Below are 6,769 nucleotides of genomic sequence, written 5' to 3'. Positions count from 1 at the left end.
AAATGCTGCACTGGGTACAAAAGGGGACAAAAATGGACATTTGTGATTCGTTTCGGCCGTTAGTAGGAAAGAAAATATCACTAATGACCATGTTTTGCCCTTCCTTTCCCCGTTCCATCACATCCCTCAGCTAATCGGGAAAAAACCCTCCTAGTACCTGAAAACAGTCGCCATCCCACTCTCACCTCAGACCAACGGTCAGTTCAAAATTCCAAACCCTCTTACCGTCAACGCTCTTTCCAATCCTTAAAAACAAAGGAATATGATAATTTTCTCCTTCCATCCCCACCTCACACATTTTTTTGAGTGCACAAATTTGTACGAGACTATTTACTCTGGCATGGTTAACATTTTTGTTAGTCTTGATAATGCTGCATTGCAGTGAAACATGTTGACTCAGGTGAAATAAAGTTTTATTTGGAAAAATAGTATCAATTCATATCTCATCTTGACCGTTTAGCAATTCGGCACATGGAAAACTGCTTTCATGAAATGCTACATGATGAACGGTTACAAATATTTTCCTTGAAGGCACCCATACTTTCGATGCTGTGATTTCTCTTCACTCCCACAGAACCAAGGGAATCTGGAAATCAATACTTCTATTAGGGCATACATTTTTGACGTGACACATGTAATTAAGGAGGAACCTGCGCTTCGAAATACTGTTTTCATTAGTTAGAAAAACTCGATAACAACGAGTTATAATCGCTAAATTAGTCATTTATAAAATTTAAAAGTAATGCTAAATCAATTAAAATAGCTATACAATGCATGAATTTTACTTAAAATGGAATAATCTAGTGATATGAAGAATGGCTGTTATACATGGTACTAATATATATTAGTATCATGGCTGTTATATTGACTCTTTGGTATCGGAAGAATTTAAGTACTTTCTCTGAAAATACAGTTAAGCTTTATAACTACATCATTTGTGATGAATAAAATGAACTTAACTAATGAGACCTTTTGCTCTGTCAATTTCAACCTAATTTGGAAAAATGGTTTATTTAAATGCTGACCACCAACTCGACAACGCTGCCAACATATCGTAGTTTCACACCGGTTGAGCACCTTTGTTTGTTTACGTTACCTCCTAGAGTTACGTTGCATAGTGACAATATTACTCACTTAAAGTTACTTACTCACTACTTAAAGTTAACTCCAGATTGCCACAACGTACATCTCACACCATTAGCTAGAGTTTTATAAACCCTCTCGGCAATGCCGTTTTGTTCTGATGAATCCCTAACTGTTCTTCTATGCAGTATCCCATTTGCATTAAGAGAAGGACTGAATTCTTTATTAATGTACTCACCACTCCCATCAGTTTTTAAAGCCATAATTTTCCAGTTTCTCTTATTATTATCCACTTCTGACTTGTATTCTTTAAAAACGATCAAACACTTCAGACTTTTGTGTCAGAAAAAATGCAGTTAAATTCCTTAAAAAACCATCAACAAAAGTTGCAATGTATTGTGACCCACTTAGAGATTTTACCCATTCCCCCATAACATAGCCACGTATCAGCTCCAATGGTTGTGCTGACTTTTTAGAGCTGCTTTCTGGGAATTCTTTCCTGACAGCTTTACCTTTGGTGCACATCTTGCACTTCTTACCTGATTTTTCACCTTTATATCTATCACAGGAATTTTTCTGATTCCTTCCTCATGCCAGTTTACCGCGTTCAGCAGGGCAAAAGCGTTCTGCTCCGGTACGTCTTTACTTTCTAGCTGTGTTGTCACGCTAGACATCACTGCGCTGGTCACTGTTTCCAAGATGTACAGCCCATCTCTTTGATTCCCCTTGAAGATCTCGTTACCGTTAAGTTGTCCAACGCAGAAATTCTCCGTAACCTTGCAAGAAATCGCTTTCTTTGCTGGCTTAGCACGAGAGATAAAGTTGTAACAAAATTCAGGCAGGAATAACGCACCCCTGAGTTCTAAAGTACATCCGCCTCATTCATTTGTCAGTTCAACAGAGACCACGCCCACGCCTTTCGCTGGAACTTTGCCCTTTCACATGTTTATGAATCCACTCGCAGGGCTAATAGATGAAAACATAGCCTGACTTTTACAGATGTAATCATTGGAGGCACTGCCCAATAACCACTGATTATCGTTTATTCGCAACGCAGAGAGGTTCACCGCACCAATTAACGAAATCACCCTGGACTTACTTTCCCCATCCCTTCCTTGCTGGCTTATTTCTGTAATATTATCGTCATTGACACCTTTTACTACAGGGCTACTTCATTCGCGAGTCATGTGTCCCTTGCCATTACAATTGCAACAACACACTTATAATTTACTCGGGCACGCTTTAGCCAAATGTACAACCTTATTATGTACATCTGTAACACCTTTGTTTCTCAGGGACACTTTAGTTCGTCTGAGCCTGGATGGACTGAGGCCTTTAGAGGTGGCATCGTGGAAGGCACCAGATCAGAAGGTTTCGCTGTGCATGACCAAGGGACAGTCCGAAGCAGACTGACACAACTTCGTGCGCATCCTGGTGGCGGGTGGTACAGGACGACAACTGCTCTTTGCATGCGGAACCAATGCTTACTCACCACGATGCTCGTGGCGAGAGATGGATCGCGTGGGCCATGTACTGGAGTGGGTGGATGGGACAGCCAAGTGCCCTTACAATCCACATGCAAATGTGACAGCTCTGCTGACAGCCCCTGTGGTTTTAGGCACCGGTGAAGCTACAGAGGGAGCCAATGGAGACAAGGGACTTCTAGCAACCAATATGTTTGGTAGTAATCGAGAGTGAGGCTGCTAGGTGTCGCCCTATGACACAAGAGTGCCCAGGGTATAGAGGAGGAACTGATTGTTGAGTTGTATTTTCGTGTAGGCAACGGAGTACGTCACACCACGCACAACACCGTACTGTCACGTACTCCGTTGCCCACACGACAATACAACTCAACAATCAGTTCCTCCTCTATACCCTGGGCGCTGTTGTGTCATAGGCCGACACCTAGCGGCCTCTCTCTCGATTATTACCAAACAGCAATCAAGTGAGATAGCTTAAAGTGGAAATATAATTTGAGTTTAAATGAGGAGTGTTCATCAAAGAGGATTGTGCGCACCTTCATTACACTGTTCTACAAAAAAAATAGTTCAAAAAATGCCTGGCTACGATTTAGGGTGTTTCTGGCTAATTTTGGGTCGCTGGATCCAAAAATGACCTCCGTTTAGGGGGGTATAAGAGGGGGTTTAGGAGGTGGTATAAAGAGCTGCCACAAAAATCTGTAAATATGGGTTTCCTTTAAAACAGTGGCATATCCAACAGGAAGCGAAGGTAAATCGTGGCCGTTGTTCAGTAAAACAATTATTAAACTTGTCTTCGACGAGTCGATAAATAGCCTTCATTGCTCTGGATCGCTAACTCCCTCACCAATCCTTCAATATCAGTGCAGAAAATCAGATCATCATTTTCATCATCCGTTGAAAAAAATTGAGTGAGGGTTGACTGTCTGCCTCTGTAGTAAGAAACATTCACACTATCGGCCAAAAGATTCCATTGCTGCAAATGCGAGCCTAGAAGTTGTGCTTTACCCTATGGTAAGTCTAAATCTTGTATTAGATCACTTAGGTCCTCGTGTTATGGTATGAGGTGCCCTTTTTGACTAGTCTGGGGTTCTTCTATATCAAGTTCTTCATCAAGAATCTTCTACATCATGTCTACATTGGGCTGTAATATTCATCTCGATGACTAGGCGAATTGCTGACGGTAAATTCAGATAAATGATTTCAGGATTGTTTTTTTTAACCCATAGTGTCGGTTTCGCAAAAATAGCAATTCGTTTAATGGCAAGTGGGTTCAACTCAAACCATTGGCACTCCGAAATTTAGGGAACGATTTCCCCAGATTAGCCATTCACAAAGACTTCTATGACAACAACTGCAACAGAATTTAGGGGGCCTACGATTTGTCTTGGTCACCAATTTTACACCCGAAATAAAGTTCATAAGATTTTCGCACAATTGCAGTCATCACTTTCCTTTAGTCTACGCAGGAAAGAGTGTGACGTACTGAATAGACCACAGGTTTATTTAATTGATGAACATCATCAAGTGCGACTGCCAAGGCACATGAAGACACGTCAAAACGTGTCCAAGCGTGTCAAAACATGTGGTGAATAACTTTTACAGTGTATTTCCTGATTTTTCCCTATGTATTTAAAATGTACTTCCCAACGTTATCCAATGTATATCATGGAAAGTTCTCAGCTCTTACTCTAAAAGTAAGGAGGACAACGAAGTCAATTCAGGAGCCCCCAAATGCTGTTACAATTATATTTTGACAAATCTGATTTGTGTTAAGATATTTTTGGAAGAAATTTATACCACTTCCCTCTTACATTTTATGTTATATTACTCCTTTACAAAATAGGGGGGTGAACTCTGTATTCATACCTTAAAACCTTTTCCACTAGCTACCACATCATATGTCATAAAAAACGAAGAAAAATTGTTATTTCAATTAATTTAATTGATTTTTTTTTTCAATTTCCACCCCCTAAATCTTTTCAACCCCAGTGAAGTTTGTCTCTCTTTAACCCAGATAGCCTTTAAACGTCAGTTTTTACCAATCAGAAGCAGATAACATTATTAAAAGTCCCTTGAAAAGCGATAAGTTTAGATAAGGGGCTGTTTTCTCCAATTTAGGGGTTGCGTAAAAATGGAGGGTGATAGAAAAAAACGGAGGTCATTTTCGGATTTAGCGACCCAAAATTAGCCAGAAACACCCTAAATTGTAGCCAGGCATTTTTTGAACTATTTTTTTTTTTTGCAGAACAGTTTGTTTTCGACCGTTTGTAATATTTCACTTTTGCCAATAAATTTTCAAATACAGACTCTCATATAGATTCTTATATGCAAGAAATACCGCCGCCTGCATTTCAAAACTACAAGCATTGGTTAAAGTACTTACCGCAAGGGAGCTATCGATAAAAACTGATTTACTTAATTTCAAACAAGCAAAATCAGCACTATTCTAATAAGGGGTACAGCTGAGGCTGTCATAATTATTGGCGAGTAATGTACCAAAGCTGACATTGGATTTATATTAATATCTTGAAGAAGGCTTTGGTTGATGAGTTATGGTCTCAAATACAATGGCAACCGCGAAAATCGGGTAAATATTTTAATACATTTACTCGGTGATTCAACCTTAAGGTTGTTCAGGAAAAGTGAGGGTAGAATTCACCGCGATCACACCGGCCAACTCGCACTTCGAGGATTTTGTTTGGGGGTATCCGCAGGCTTCAACTTGGATTTGAACCCGGGACTCCTCGATACGAAACCAAGCGATCTACCCACAGTGTTGATAAGCTCCCATATTTTTTAATTAAAATGATCCAATTTCCGAAATCATTTTCCAAAATGTAATCCTCGAAAACTTGATAAATGAGTTTCAAGGAACCGTCCGGCGTTTTCCGATTCATACATTATAAGTTGCAGCGAGAAAACTCTCAAAATAAACCGAATAAATCAATAATAGACAAACGAAATTGGCTCTACCCTGATGAGGGGCACTGCTGTCATGAGTCTGTCTTTATTCTTTGCGAGCACGTTCATTTTTTAACCAAATAATATAAGGATTAATATTTACATCTTAAAGAAAACTGATTGAAGAGTTACAATCTCAAATACATTGTCAGCCACTGAAATCAAATAGGTAATTTAATTACAGAGAATTCATACCCAAAATTTTTCTATAAAAATACAGCCTTCGAACTCCATGTAACAGAGGTTCAAGTTATCGTAGGGAGGTTTTCAATTTTTATACTAACAATTTAAAAATAGGAAACCCTCGAGAAAAAATGAATTAATTAATATATATAAACAAAATAATAATAAAGGGTTACTGGTAGGGCTACCAAAGGTCACTGTGAGTACAACTGTATTTTTCACCAAATGTGATATGGGATTGATATTATTATCTTGACGAGGGATTTGGTTAATGATATATAATCTCAATTACCATGGGAACCATGAAAAGTTGATTAACAGTTTACTTGAAGATAATTAATCCGTGAAAACTTTTCACCAAAATATAATCTTCGAATGCTAGATAACTGAGTTTCAAAGTACCATCCGGTGTTTTGCAATTCTTTCATTTATAATTCATAACAAGTAAAATCTCTTAAATAATTTCGAGTGCATTCATACTTTTACCAAATGATGTATTGGATTAATATCGCTATCTCAAAGGAAACCGATTGATCAGCTATAATCTCAAATACAATGACATGGCAACCGCTGACATCAGATAGACATATTAATTCCAGGGAAGTAATCCCCGAAATATATAATTAGCAAAATATAGTCTTCGAACTCCTGATAACAGAGTTTCAAGATACAATTCGGCGTTTCGCAATTTTTATACTTAAAATTTGCTTATATGAAGCACTCAAGAAAAACTGAATTTATCAATGCTAAAAAAAAAAAAACAAATTCACGCGGCTATCTATAGTCTTTGCGGGTACGACCATATTTTTTACCAAATGTGACACTGGATTAATATTATTATCATGATTAAGATCGATTTGATTAATTATTTATATCTCAATTACAATGGGACCCATGAAAAGCAGATAAACAGAGTACTTAATGAGAATTAATTCGTGAAATACCTCCACCAAAATGTAATCTTCGATCGCGTGATTACTGAGTTTTAAGATACCGTTCGAAGTTTTGCAATTTCCGCGGATAATTATCTGGGTAAATTTTCGTATATATATATATATGTA

The sequence above is a fragment of the Ischnura elegans genome, chromosome 2 (assembly GCF_921293095.1).
Source record: "Ischnura elegans chromosome 2, ioIscEleg1.1, whole genome shotgun sequence".
Classification (NCBI taxonomy): Eukaryota; Metazoa; Arthropoda; class Insecta; order Odonata; family Coenagrionidae; genus Ischnura; species Ischnura elegans.
The sequence above is the reverse complement of the archived record's forward strand: the minus strand, read 5'-3'. Positions refer to the sequence as shown.